The 15,151-nt window shown below is 40.7% G+C and overlaps 1 protein-coding gene across 25 annotated transcripts in view; it reads left to right on the top strand.

Moving 5' to 3' along the window:
- Positions 1–15,151, top strand: part of PHF21A (PHD finger protein 21A) — a 150,203-nt gene that overhangs the window by 88,076 nt on the left and 46,976 nt on the right. For 2 of the 25 annotated variants that reach the window (XM_021287182.2, XM_065064665.1), the window contains exon 1: positions 275–1,220. The exons of 22 other annotated variants lie outside the window; for them this stretch is intronic. The gene's annotated coding sequence lies outside the window, so the exon portion shown is untranslated. Of the gene's footprint in view, positions 1–274; positions 1,221–15,151 lie in introns of those variants that run through there. One more of the 25 variants, XM_065064661.1, reaches the window with a different exon arrangement.

The raw sequence follows: 15,151 nt of genomic DNA, 5'->3' as shown, positions 1-15,151 counted from the left end.
GTGGCTGGCAGGAAGTTGTGCCTGAGCTCCTGTGCCACATCTGGGGAGGGATCCCTACCTTGGTGTAGCCCTAGGCTACACCAAGGCTATGTGGGACATAATCAAAATACATGAGAAGCGACTGAAATTTCCAACACCTGTCTTCTGTTGTATGTCCTTGTAATTTCAGTGATGGTATTTTTGTCAATGATGATTTTTTGAAGAAAATAGTCTCCTCATGTTCCCACTGTCTCCTCTGTTCCCACTGGCTTTCCAGCTGCCTGGAGCCGCTAGAGCAGTGCACAGCAGCTGGAGTGGGGCTGGCGATGAAAGTGTCTCAAGTCTTGTTTGATCCTCAGCTGGAGCCTTTGCACGTACCCTAATGTGCATTTGGAGTAAATAACGTCGCACAGAGGTTTAGTGTGAACTGTGGAGTTAAGTCTAGGAACAACTTAGTTAGGAGATTAATCCACAAGGGTGGATCTCAAGACGATGGGACCAGACTCTTTTCAGTGGTGCCCAATGATAGGATGAGGGGCAATGGGCACAGACTGAAGCAGAGGAGGTTCCATCTAAACATGAGGAGAGACTTCCTTACTTTGAGGAGCAGGCTGCCCAGAGAGGTTGTGGAGGCTCCTTCTCTGGAGACATTCAGAACCCGCCTGGACACATTCCTGTGCGATCTGCTCTGGGTGAACCTGCTCTAGCAGGTGGATTGGACTAGATGATCTCCAGAGGTCCCTTCCAACCCCAACCATTCTGTAATGGGAATGAGAACTTTGCAGCATAACTGTAATGCTTCAGTTTCACTACAAACAGATTTAGATCGTTTTTGAGAGCTGAAAAATCTCTAAGGAGTTAAAGTTTAACAGCGGTGTGGGTTTTTTGTTTGTTTTGTTGGTTTTTTTTTCGTACTGCTGCAAATTTTCATCTCCAGTGATGCTTGATCAGCTCCCCCCAGAGACCCAGGAGCGGTCCGGCCCGCCGCCAGCCCCGCTAGATGGCGGCCGTTCCCTCCCGCCGCGGCGGCCGCGCTCCGGCTCCCGCCTGCCGGGAGAGGCGCGGCGGGGGCACCGGCACCGGCAGCGGCGGGACCGGCTCCAGCGGCGCGGGGTGGGCCCGGGCCGGGGGCCGCCGGCGTGGGGCGGGCACGGGTCCCTTCCGCGCTGCGGAAAAAGGTGGATTGCTGCATTCTCCGCGTTTTGTAACACGTGAACGGGAATGGCGTGGTGGTACACACCGTATGTACTTACACTCCGTGTAAATACTTAGGATAGTGGTAGTGGGTTTTAGTGACTTATGTAATTGCTAAGCTTCTGATCTCTCTGATTTATCATTTTAGAAAGTGAGGGTAGAATGTAGCCTTCCTCTGTTGAAACAGAAATGTTCTCAGTGTCTCCCAAGAAAAAGGAAGTTTTATAATAACTTAATTAGCAACTAAATGACTCGTTAGCCATTTTGGTGGTTTGACCACTAGAAAAGTTAAGTGGAAGAGATGCTTCTTACTTATTTTGGGGTATTTTTGTACTGCCAATTACTTCAGATTCTGTGTAAGAGAGATAAATTTGTGAGGCTTTGTTTTTGGGTGTTTAATTTCATTTTGTAGCAGTTTTACCTCATTTTAAAGAATGCAAAACTTTGTGCAGGTTTGTGGTTTTTGTGGGGGGAGGGGGTGGTGCGGTTTTTAAATGTGAAATACCTATGTATGTGCATTAAGAAGGTCATTTCTTGGAAGACCATTACTTGAGGATGTCAGGGTTTCTGCTACTAAAACAACTTCCATGTTCTGTTAAAGTAATCTTTAGTCTGATCGTGCAAATGCACTTGAGTGCAAATTCTTCCAGATGCCGGGAACAGCCAGTACTTCGAACAGCATGAGCTTATCTTTAGTGCTTGTTTTGCATTGACAGATTGTTAGTGTTCAGCTTTCTTACTTTTAAAGACCATTCTGACCCTAATTAATCGAAAATTAATACAGAAACATTTGTGGAGGAAATTTTTTGAGAACATATGTTTTTCCCATATGCACATACATTGTATAATTGAATAGATTTGGGGAAAAAAAAGTACAAAAGCAAAAAACAATAGGCAGGCACCGTGATTGGGTTTTGAACAAAATACAGCAGCAAAAGTACTGAGCGGTCTTACAACAAAACTTCTTTGCTCAGTGTTGTCAAGACTTCACATAACTGAAAACATAGACATTGATTTGACACCTCTGAAAAATGTCAAGTCCAAAAGAAGGATGCGTTTTACAGATGCAACCACTTAAATGTTTGGTCATGTAAAAGCTTACTTTATACTATTTTTTGTTTTATAAATTGGGTTTTCTCTGTTTGTAAAAAGCCTGCTAAGTTATTAGTTTTTCATCTACTTTATACTCTTCTGTTCTGCAAACTTTGATGTAGTTCAAGTGTTATTTGATTTGAATTTAACAGAGCTCTTATTTATTTAGTTGTGCATCTTTAAGACTGATTTTACTGGTTCGGTTCTAAAATTATCATTTACCAGCTGCTAAGAACCAGGCTGCTTCAGTGTCTTGTGCAGGTAATTTTCTATATTTCAGTATAGTCATAAAGCCAAGAAGATAGACAAGCTGTACGTCTGGTGATCCTTGTAGTTCTCTAGTCTCAAGGGCTTTAATAATCCAGGAGAGATTATCCACTTTTTTTTATTTCTCCCCCTTAATGTGTCCAGTCTGGCTGAAACTCAATATGTTACGATACATATATTGAATGCACGAAGAGTGTTAGAAATTTTAACACAGGTTTCCCGATAGTATCAGGCCCTTGCAGAAAGTTAAGTTCTGTAAAACTCGGTGTTAGGGCTCCTTTGGTGCTAGAGCTAGTCTGTAGGAATTATTTGCAAATACTTTAGTATTAACCTGAAGTCCATCAAAACAGTATTCAAAGTTAGAAATATTTAGCTAGGTCACATGGTAGAGCTGTTTTAAGGGGGTTTCCTAGATGCTCTGTGAGATAACCCCTTTATTCCTCCATCGTGTTCATAACCAACCAAGCAAGATGCATAGATACCCAGGGGGAGATCTGCTGTGAATCATTTTACTGTGACAAAGTTTGTAGGAAGTGTAATATATTTGAATCAAAGAAATTAATCCCAGTCAGGAACGCAAGCCTTTTGTCGCTGCAAAATGGAAGAAGCACATTTCAAGCTGCAAACACGCTGAGAACAGTCACTCGGGGTTTTAATTGAAAACTGTCAGTCAGAGAGGAAGAGGTGGGTGGTATTTGTGAAGCAGAGTGAATGTCAGCAGAGGCAAAGGTGCTGCATTGTAGTGCCTGTGTTGGCATCAGGATATACATCTGTAAGAGACTGCTGCTGTCAGCAACGAAGCGGAGGATGAGTGTGGGTACTGTTTTTAATGATGGGCAGATTAATTGATAGTATCAAACAGCGATATATGCATACAGGTGATGCGGCAGTAGGAGAGGGGTCTGTGGAGCTGAAGAAGAGATGTTGTCTAGGGAGTCATCTCAGGGTTTCTGATTTCAGCTCTGTGGAAAACAATCTAAACTGTCCAGAATTGGTGAAGACAGGGCATGTGCCAGGCATTACTTATTCAGCCATCAATCTGGCCATTTGTGTTGACTATACATGGAGACAAAAGATGATTTACTTTTTAATCACAGTCTTAGAAAAGCTGAATATCATGCTATGTATGCAGTGTGGATGGCTTTTCTGAAAACATCTGTGCTGTGGTCAGCTAAGGTACAGGAAGGCTACTGCTAAAGAAAAAATGTACTGTGCATTTAGTGTTGATGATATCCAGAATATGAGGATCCCAAGAGAACAAAATTAATATGCATGAATATGCAGCCTGAGCACTTTCCTAGTTTCAGATACTTGGGTTTCACTGAGTTTGATAGTCAGCAGGAGCACCAGGCAGCTATAACTCCTTGTTAATAACGATCTTTGTTGCTGAATTTTCTTAAAACTTTGGTGTTTGCCCTTGTTCTTTTTTTTAATAAAGAATTCCTTATAGGGGTCAGTAATCCTTCGTGCTGTTGTGGTAGCATGAAAGCGGTAGTTGAATGACCCAGTGGAGTGGTGGATGCTGTGCAATTTGCAAGAACTTTCTTCCATGCTATATCACTGCAGAGTGCACGTTCATGCTTTAAAATGTCTGGGGTATGTGCTTGGCAACAGGGTCTCTGAGTTGAACCTACTGGCCTGGTTATTTGTCCCAGTCTCTTGATACTTACACCAAATTATGGTTTGAGTAATCTTAACTGTGTGTCATCCAGCAGCTTCTCCATTGCCACACCATCCCTTGCAACTTACAGCTTCTTCCTGCTGCTATTTCCAGTTCATTCTGTTCTTCCAATTCAACTGTTACAATTCCAGTAAGCACTAGCACTTTGTAAATTCACTTTTTTATTAGGCTGTTCCTTGTCTTCTGCTTTATATGCAAAACACAGGTAGCAGTTACATGATGTGGCTGCACAGCCCCAGATGTGTAGTCAAAATTTAAGCAGGGTAGTCCAAGTCTGAAACTAATCATGCCCAGATGTATCCATAGTCACACTTCTCCATCCTAATTTGTCACTTGCAGTTAATTGCCCTTAGCTGAGCAGAGTTGTCAGGTGTTTTGATTTTTATTACAGATGCATAACTTCAGCCCTTGGCTCTTCCCCCTCAGTACTGAGGCATTCTGGTCATTCTGCAGAAGCTCTTTACAAATCCCCAAAGTTCTCTGCCTGAGGTGTGGATCCCATCACCACAGCGCATCTCACCGGCTTTGCTCACCGTGGCATGGGGCTAGGGAACGTGGCAGAGCAGGCTGCTTTTGTTCAGCCTCCATCTGCCATGACATGTGCCAACCGTGCTCCTGCCAGTGATGGTGAGACCCTTGCAGCGCCAGGCTGTGGTTTTTGGGCGGGAGATAACTTTGAGCAAGAGGGCTTGGAGTGAAAGAATGAAGAAAAGGAGGGCTGAGGAGCTGGTGGTGACATGTAGGTGCTGACCAGGGTGTCTCAGTGCCACTGTCCACCCACTCCAGGCACATTCTCTGAATCCGTGGTCCCCAGGTCCTAGCTTGTACATTAAATAGGCGGAGAGGCTCAGGCACCGATCCAATCGAGGGAGTTTGTCCTCATCTGGCAGTGCTGGGGGCTCCTGGGTGATGAGGTGGCACTTCCAAGCCAGGCTGATGAGCCCTTGTGTAAATAGCACTGGTTCGTGGTGCTGCAAAGGGGATTGATTTATGAAGAGTAAGTGTCTGCAGTTTTTAATAAAGTGTTTAAAGATATCTGCACAGACCCAGATTTTAAGGCTCTCTGTTCCAATTTTAAATGTTACAGCCCCTCTAATTTTGGATTATTTTGACTAGGCACAGCTGTTAAGCCTTTCTCTCCTCTTCTGCCTCTCCTCTCCCCAAAGAACATAAGCCTCTAAAGGTCCATGGTGATCTGTCTTACTGTGAGCCTTGCCAGCTATCACATATTTAATGAAGGCTATTAACAACCTTGTGATTAAGTTGAAAGGAAGAAAGGAGAGTAACTTGAAATAAGACAGTGACTAAAAATAAAGACTCTACCTAGCTTGTATTGGAAGGTTTTAAAAACACATTTTCAAACTAATGTGCTTTAAAATACACATTTATTAAGAAATTCTTTAACTTGATTCACTTTGGGAACCACATCTATGTATGTCACATCTGAAAAGCTTAAAAAATGCTTTTACAGATGTTTCTTCAGAAGGCATTTTACTCATGTTGTCTAAAACAGTTCCCTAACTTCCCAGCACACTGACTCAATGCCCTTGAGAAGTGAGCTTACCCTTCCTTTTTAACAACTGACCAGAGAAATGAGTAAGAACACACTTAAGTATTTTTGCAGTTTTGTTATTTTCACTAAAGTATCTCCCTGTAACTAATTTTACTTCTTCAGGTAGAATACAGAGTATTTTCTACATCTGAGTGTCTTTTGTAAATGTCATAGAACACCAGATCACAGTAAACAACAGAAAAAACATATCACAAAATAGAACTCATGGCATTAAAGAAGCCATACAAAACAGTGGCATGACAAATTTGTCAGTTCATAATGAGTTAAGTAAATTAATAAAATAGTGTTATTTTGGGCCCTGCTTTTTGCTTTTAATGTCTGATGGTAATTTTCCAATAGTCTAGTTTTAATGAAAACATTTACTCATGTAAATGAGGGTTTCGATTTGTTTGTGTTGACATTATTTATTTTTGTAGAGAAAAATCCCTCCTTTCTCTATCATCTACTTTCAGAAATCTTTTGGAATATACTGAAGAAATGTCATCTTTCCCTTGACATTCATGTTTTGTTTGGGTTTTTTCTTTCATTTTAGTTTCTGTGAAGTAGTGTAAACTCTAGCTTAATTTGATCTGGCATCCCCGCAGTTGAACATTTGTAAGTATCTTGTATTGTGGCCCATCTGGGTTGTCATAGAAACCGGAGACCTCCATCCTCCTTCTTGTTGTTGGAAATGGAATGCAAACAGGGCATCAAAGTGATGTTTTTCTTGTACAAGTGAGAGCCCAGTGAAGAGCCAAACAGAAAGGTTTCTTATTGGTTTTGTGCTCTTGTGGCCTGTTTTAGCAGTTGTTACAGTACACCCTGTTTTCTCTTGAATATCTAGCAGCTGGGTAATAGAAAAAATGTGAGCGTCATGAAAAAGCCAAGCTCATGTGGTTAATCTTGTCCACAGCTTTTTCCTCTCTATCTTTTCTTGATGTATTTGCCTTGGATCGGGCTGCTAACTAGTAAGGAGGTGCAGAGCATGTTACTGCAAATCATTTGCTCTGCAAGTGGCTGAAAGACCCAATTATGTAGCTTGTAAATGTGGCTTAATGTTTCTCTGCACTGACCCTCTATCCTCTTACAAGAAAAAACAGCCAAATAATTCTGGCAAATGTGTCAAAAGTTTTCACTTGCAAAATAGTAGGAATGGCAAGTGATCATTCTTCAAAACTGTACGGATTTAACAGATAAAACTGCAAAATCATACACCGTTTCCCTTCCCCCATGGAGGCTCCAGCTGTGTACTCAGCAGTTCTGCTGGCGTGCTGGTGAATGGTCGTATCTCCTCCCCCGGACAAAGAACCTTTGAAATCGCCGCTGAATACTAACCAACGCAGCCAATTGTGCATGGTTGTGGATTTCCAAAATAGGTTGTGAAATTATTTCCTAAATAGCGACTTGCTCATCAACTGAGAGACAGGCTCCATCAGCACAAAGGGGGCACAGGAACAGTTTGGTTTTGTGTGTGGGAGAAGAATCTTAGTACAGTGTGTTCATGCTGAGCGTGCTGTTGCTGGCCTGAACGCAGCTGCCTCTGTAGCCTCTGCTGCTGGTGCAGTTTCTCGAGCAGTGTCGGTCACTGCGCAGGCTTCTCATCTTCTTTGATTAAAGAAATCAGTTTCTGCCCCTGTGCAGAAGATGGATCCTCTAGGTCAGAGGGCTGCGCAGTGTGAGAACCTGTGCTGAAAGTGTTAAAGTGTTGGAGCAAAAACTCCTCTTTTGTCATTGCTCTGGTAAACTGGAAGAGGAAGATGAGGAATGTGGAGGCAGAATGCTACAGTCCTGCATTATTTGTCTAGCTCATAATAAATACATTTGAAATGCAGAGCAGGAAAAGGCCAATTAATTATTATTTCTATTTACCTAGTACTAGTATGTGTTAAATATTTCAAAAGATTTTTGCAGACTAGGTTTTTGGCCTGCAGAGCGCACAAGCTAATTGTGCAGCCTACTGGCGGGGAAACAAAAGAGGAAAAACAATTAAGAATGTGAGTCTGTGGGGTTAAATCGACCATGGTTTACTGATCAGTTTTTGCATATGTGTATATGAAGTACAGACTTCCTTTTTTCAATGAGATAGTTATTTCTAATACCTTGAAAAATATCAAAGTATGCCCTGCACTACTTTTGTTGCCTCAGACATCGGCGTAGGCCTGACGTGTCAGTGGTAAGTGACCAGAAGTGTGCCCTGTTTTCCAAGTCAATCTCATAAATTAACGCTTTCTCCTGCAAGCCTTGCCTGCCAGTGGGAAAGGACTAATTTTTGCTTGTCAGATTTCACTACTTTTTGGTTCAGCTTTACATTGTCCGCGAGTGCCCTTTGCTTGTGTGAACCTGTTTCTTCTTACTCCTAGGTTTCCTGAATTTCTTCTTTTTTAGCTTCTTTTTTGTTTTCTTCTGAGCTTCCTCATGATCAATGACAGCTTGACTGTCTTCCTGTGCAAACTGACAAACGTGTTTTGGATTAAGTGTGCTTTTGATATGAATATATTTATATGATTCTCCAAACAATTACCATTAAAATCCTACCCTGCTCGTAATGAATACTGCCTACACAGTGTGAAGTCAAGTATTTCTGTTTGCACATTAAAATCTTTACATTGTTTTTGTATTGGCATTTTCATGACAATTGGTTAATATTTTCTCAGCCTTTGGTTGTGGCGCTTCTTTTTTAAAGTACAGTTAGATCACTAGTTAATAACATGCCCTTGCACATATTTACTGATGTAAGTGTGGGGGTGTGTAGTATAGATCTTTAAAAAGCCTATTTCCGCTGCTTACACCCTGCCCCAACTCCAGATGAAATACAACAGAGGATAGTTTTATCAAAACAAACAAATATGCCCTATTTCCTTGAGTGTGTGCCCTGTTGTATTTCTTAGAAAAGAGAAAGAAACCCTGAAGCTTTTTTTTCCCCAAAGCACCCCTGCATTTTGGCGTCAATTTGGTTTATTCAGAAGTAGTATGAGGGAAAATGTTCTCTCAGCTGCTTCTTTCCTCTAATGGCCCCCCTACCTCAGAGCCCACAGAACCTGCTCCATAGTGCTGAAGCTCCCCTTCTGGTTCTCATTTTGTGGAGGTTATCTGAGAAAGAGGGCTTATTTTTATGGACTGGCATTTAAAAGGTTATGCATTATGTGTGTGAGACTTTAATTAGACTCTGGTTGCAAAGACAGTGCAGCTTTAAGGTAGTTCTCTAGGTTAATAATAGAGCTTGTGATCCCAGTATGAGTAAAGTTACCAGACCTGAGGACACAAAGCAAGATGGCTTGCTCTGACAGCCTGTGTTTCAGTTGCTAGGTTTCTGTAATCTTTCAGCCTCTCTCAGCAGCGCAACATGTGTTGCCTTTAAAAAAAATCCATCAGTGCGAAACCATGGGGAGAAAAACTACTGTTCTGTGATTTAGAGCTCTTAGAGACAGGTGTGGTAGGTGTCTTCAGAGATACCCAAGAGAGACCTGCTGACGCTGTTTTTAGAAGTTTGTGCATTCTGAGCTAATGCTTCCAAACATATTCTCAGCTGAATTGTCACGCAGGAAACGCTGAGTGAGGGCCAATGAAATAATACTTCTGAGTTTCACTAAGACTGTCTGATACCTCTGACTGCAGGTTTAGCTGGTCAGACCAGTTTGTAGCATGAAATGTGTTCATCCAGCAACATACTGTGTGTTCTCTGCAATAAGGAGCAAGTCAAGCATATGGTCTGAAAAAAGAACTTGCACTTCATTGTGTGATGAAAACATACAGTACATTTGTTTAATCCTTTGGAAAAAAAAAAAAAAGCCTCTTCAATCTATTATGGGCCTGCAGAGGCAAAGAAGAAAAACCCTGTTCTCCCATAATACACACCTATTACACATATTTGGTGTTGCATAAAGATAAACTGCAAGAGAGTTTATTTTCTATTCCTTACCTCTCTTTGACAGAGAATTTCTTGGAGAATTATAGAAATTTATCAGTTTCAGAGTTAATTTTATATCTGTAGCATTTACAGTCTGTCTTTAAAAGTTTTAACAAAATACTACTAACAAAAATACTCCCCCCCCAGCTAGATACAGAGTTTTAGCCAGGTGCACCAGGACTCTTTTTCCCACCATTTAAAATGGGCTTCTCACATTTGTATTTGTGATACCAACAGTTCTTCAGTCTTCAAGGATTATTACAACAAATCTATAAAAAGCTTCAGTGATTCTGTTCCAGGAGTCCTTCACCAGACGGCGTATTTCTGTATGAGCTGGGTTGAAAGGTCTGTTCACCCACCTCACAGCCCCCCCAAAACCCTCAAGAGGTCTTTATCGACACAATAGAAAAGCAAAGTGCTTTTGACAGGTCTTCTGTAAAAGGAGAATGATGAGCCAGTGTAGAATAAAATATTTCCTTATGAAATACTTTCTAAGAAGTGTTGGGCAAAGAGAAAACATTACCAAAAAGTCCTGAAGAGCCACATTTCTCAGGTGATTAGTTAAAAAAAGGTCCCAACAGCTGCAGTGTTGCATTCTTCAGAGGTGAGCTTGGCCCACTTGTCAGAAAACATTATTCCAAACGGTGTTAGCAGCGATGCTGACTGCTCAGGGAAGTGGAAACACCTCTGCAATGCTTCATTCTGAAAGCAGTTTCAACACTCACTGCTTACAGCCAGGAGTTTTGGAGCTTTCAGTCATGATTCTAACAGATACTCCAGATAAGATGAGAGAGCAAGTTATAGAGGCATTAAGTACACTTCATGTGTACATAAATTGAAAATTATTTTTTACCGAAGAGCTAAGTGTTGCATGGAAGTGTGGTTCTGCTTTCCTTCACAGTGCTATCCTGACTGTCCTGACAAATTTGAATCCCAGCTCAAATAAGATTTCATTGCATTACATTATTGAAGCACTACAGATACATTTTTACAAAACAACAGGGATGCTTTAGATAATTTTATTCGATGTCCTAATCACGTTTGTTTCAAATTTATTAGGTTCTCTTTAGTAGAGAAATGATATCTGACAAAATTCATGTGGTGTCTTCGTTGTTATCAAATGTACCCCAACAACAGCATTTTTTGTTTATCCAGTAAATTACTGTTACAAAGGTACTTGTGTTTGCACTTTGAGCAAGCCTGTCTTAGGGGGAGGATCTGTCTGTCCACTGACTATTCAGCTTTCCTGAGGCAACCTCAGCAGCCTGACAGTTTTGGAATCACTGTGTTTGGTCACATCCACAAATTCTGAATTTACGTCATATGCTGTAGGCTTAGATGGCACAAGTTAAACTGCATTAAAGACTGAATTGGCATCTTTAGATTACATAGAAGAAAATTTTGGAAAATAGATACAAAATCTTTTAGAAAATTACTTAGACGTAGAAAGTGGGTCTTATGTTAAGGGTCTTTAATGGTCACTCTGAAAACCAAGTCTCTTCAGGGTACTTTAGGTGAGTTCAGTAGCAGTGTTTACCTTTCTGTTATAAGTGAAGGGCCACCTGCATTTCCTTTGTGTTGGAGGGAATCTTTGACGACATTCTGGAATAAAATTCCTGTACCATTCTGAACAAGGATGGTGCTGGATTCACAGCTTGACTTGTAGCACAGATTTTGTTTCAGACTCTTCAAAGTAACCAAGACTTAGAAAACAGCAGATCATTTCAAAATATTAGCTGAAGTTTGGGAAACTTACCCTAGTAGAGAAGTAAGTTATATTTATTTATGGAGATGCATGCAGATGCAAATATCACAATATGTTTAACAACAGAAGAGGGGTGAGAAAGGATGATGGAGGTAATAGCAAAAAGAGTATCACCGTCACTTGTTTATATAGGCCAGTTCCATATACAACTTATGTTGTGAAGTCATTTGAAACAGTTAAAAATTCCAATTGGTAGTATAAAATGTCATTTGAAAGTGCAGATTTTGTAGTGTTTCATTTATTTTTAAAATAATTTAGATTCTGTTCCAGATTGTTTACAACCCCTCCTTCCAAATTTGTTTCCCTTTTATCTGTGTAAGCATGTGCCGACATTGTTACTCAATATACACAAATGCTAATCTACCTTCATGCACATGGAAAATAGCTTTCCTGGCACTGAGTTTAAAACTCCCATAGAATACATTATTAATCGAAGAAGTCTCTCTTTTTAGAAAAGCCTATCATTTATGTGGTCACCGTTGAGAAGGTTATAGATAAATATAATGCTATTTGTTAACAGTGTGGTCTTCAGAATATACAACAAACAACCCCAGATGCTGAAAGTGCATTTTAAAAAGATTTAAATTTCAAAAGTAATTCTCCTTCTCTGCACCCTGGTTGCATAGACTAACATGATCTAATTATAACGTAACAACAACTTCTTTTCTATTTCCCTGCATGCTTTAATGTTCTAAATGCGTTTCTCTTGGCAGGTCTCCGCAGTGAGGTGAAAGCACGGTAGCTGTTTGGTTCCCTATTGTGAATAATTCCCTCGTTCTGCATTTGGCTTTCAAATACCAGATCATGTATCTATGAAGTTCAAGGAGCAGAGTTGTGGGGGAGGTGGGTAGGGCGAGACTGGTGTCCATCTGTGTACGATTCAGCTGAATGTGACTGCGGCTCAGCCCAGCTTCTGCCAGGCCTGCAGTGCTGGAGTGTTCCTGTAGCTACACGTGCTGGTCTTGCAGGCTCTGCTGAGCCTTATCAAACACAGCCAGTTGGTGCTGCTGGTGGGAAAGCACAGGGGAGCTCTCATGCGGAAGGTTAATGGAGTGTAATTAGAAAGAAAAATGAACTGCTCAACCACTCTATCTCACTCTACCTGCACTGAGAGTGACAAGTGCTCTGATCTTTTATAAACCCTAGAGCAGAGGTTTAACAGTCTAAAATTATGACAGTATAGCTGTCAAACAAGCAAGCACACTGTGAAGAAGTGGTATGAACTTATGGATAGGAATGTTTACATTCCCTTATGTGGTCTCTTTTATTACTCTTTTTCGTGCTGTGTATTGTCCATATCGATACAACAGGTATCAGATGCATTTTCCCATGAGGTGTCCATCAAAGCCAAAAAGATCTTTGTGTTCCTTGAGTGGCTTCTTCGTGTCTGCACATCACGTTACTGTTATCTTGCTGATGAAGTGATGACACCTTCCCAAGGCATTTTGATAGCAAGGGATTAAACTTTCTTAAAAGAAGGGTTCTGGAGGGAACAAAAACAGCTACTGGGGATTACATTCCAGGAACAAACCGAAATTTGAGAGAATATATATGATTGGAGATTAGATACTACTAATGCCTGATCCTGCTAATTAAATTAGGTACTATGTACATCTGTTGAAAACAATCATGTTCATAAAATAGGTTTTGTCTTTCTTATAGCATGCCTTTTTTTTTTTAATTTCAAAAGAATAGTAATAAACTTTAGTTGTGAAACTGCATCCAGGAAGTAGAGGGAAGACATCAAATCCAAAAAGGACAAGTAGATTAATTCTGCTTGCTAGAGGCCATTATATTCTACCCTGGTACTCCTGTGTGATGTCTTCTGTCTTCAGGAAGACTATAACAGTTTGATCACCAGGAGACATAATTTTTGTCTTCCACATATTTGTGTTCCTGAAAACAGGTGGTGAATTGGGCTGCCAGTTATTCTGAAGGCCTTTTGCAATGTCAGCAGGTTGAATGGCAAAATTTACCCAGGTCACTGTAGTAGGCAGTCCACATCCTGCATTGCAGTGGAAGAGCAAAAAGCAACATCCCAGCAAGCCTGACATAGGGAAATTTTTTCCCATTCCAAGTCTAAAATCACTAAGAATCTAAATATGTAAATAAGGCATACAATAAAAGGCATTAAAGGAAGAAAATAAGCTTGCTTTGCTGAGCTCTTTAACTGTGGCTAGTATCTTGTGTTTCAGAGGAAGGTGCAAAAGCAACCTTGAGTATATCTGGTTGTTTGTGCCTCTGGACATGTTCATAGTCTGTCTTTATGTGGGGTTTCAGTGCTGGAGAAGCTTGCAGGGAACAGTGCTGGCACTTGCACTGTCCCTAGTAAGGGATGGGAATGAGCGGTGTCCTAGGTTCCTCTCCCCTTCACGTGTACTAAATAATCTCCTCCAAAATGTAGCTTAAGCATTTCCTTTATGAATCTGTATAACCTTGTCCTAAAGACTTCAAACCATGTTACGCTGTTACCTTTAGTATTAGGTTATTACAGTATTTAACCATCTCTGCATCTTATTTCAAGTTTAAATTTGTCTACCTTCAACTTGCAACCGCAGAATTATCATTTTACATTTCTCAGAGAAATTAAAAATGCTCCCATCACCAGATTTCTTTTCCATATACAAATATCTATATTTAGTGAGAAGTCACCTCTCAATAAACTGAATATGTGGAGCCCCAGTAAGCCTCACATTACACAGCGTTGTTTGTTGGGTCTCCGATTATGTTTGTGGTATTCCTTTGAACTGTCTTCAGTAGCTCTGCATCCCTTGTGAAAAAGGTAGCTTTCCATTCTTTTGGCAAAAGATTCCATTCTTGGGTGTGTGTAAGAGAGGCAAAAGTTCCCCAGATCTTCAGTTGTTGAGTAGTTTTAGCCTTATTTAGTGAGATGCTTTTTGTGCTGAGATAAATAAACACAGGGACAGTGTCTCCCTCCACTTGCTATTGAAGTTGGGAGGCTAAGGAAGAGCCATTGCTTTGTTTATCAGAGAGTCACTCTTGACTGATCCACAAACCTTGACAGAATTGAAGACCAGCAGTTTGGGTCTTCTGCAGTGATGCAATTTGATGTTTTCTCTGTGAAGCTGGCATTTTTCTTTATTTTGATCATGCTTGGTTAACTAAAGAGGACAGCAGGTATATTTAGCGGACAGAATATCTGTATTTGATATACTTGTTCAAGTGAGTAGGAAGAAGATAAAATGTCTCATTTGAGTGAGGTCAAACTATGACTTTTTGCTCTGATAACTTATTCTGCCTGTGAAGTGGAGATCAACAGTGAATTGCGATGTGATGTTGTTAGTGATGGGTTTTAATTGAATCGGCACTAAACAGTATTTGGCTGACGACACAGGGAAAAGCCTGCCTGCTGCTGCTAGTTGGTGATGTTTGTAAAGCGACTGTGGAAATGAAATATTAGATGCTGTTAACAACATCAGGGTAATCAACAGTTGGTGGTGCAATATAGTTTGAGCATCCAAATCTTTCTGTTCACAAAAGAACAGGTTTGTATTCTGTAGTGAAATAAAACCAGTCATCTTGCTTGATAGTTCTGATCATGCATGAAGCACGTGAGCATGAACTGTGTGTGTTTCCTTTCATGAGCGGAGAGGAGGTGTGATTCAGTCATGAGAATAGCTGTAGGGTGCACAAAAATCCTGCTGAAGCTGATTAATTTTTAGTCAAGGGACTGTGCTACTGTGAAGTAGTACG

The sequence above is a fragment of the Columba livia genome, chromosome 5 (assembly GCF_036013475.1).
Source record: "Columba livia isolate bColLiv1 breed racing homer chromosome 5, bColLiv1.pat.W.v2, whole genome shotgun sequence".
NCBI classification, from domain to species: Eukaryota; Metazoa; Chordata; class Aves; order Columbiformes; family Columbidae; genus Columba; species Columba livia.
Note: the sequence above shows the minus strand (reverse complement) of the source record. Positions and strands in the feature narration are given on the sequence as shown.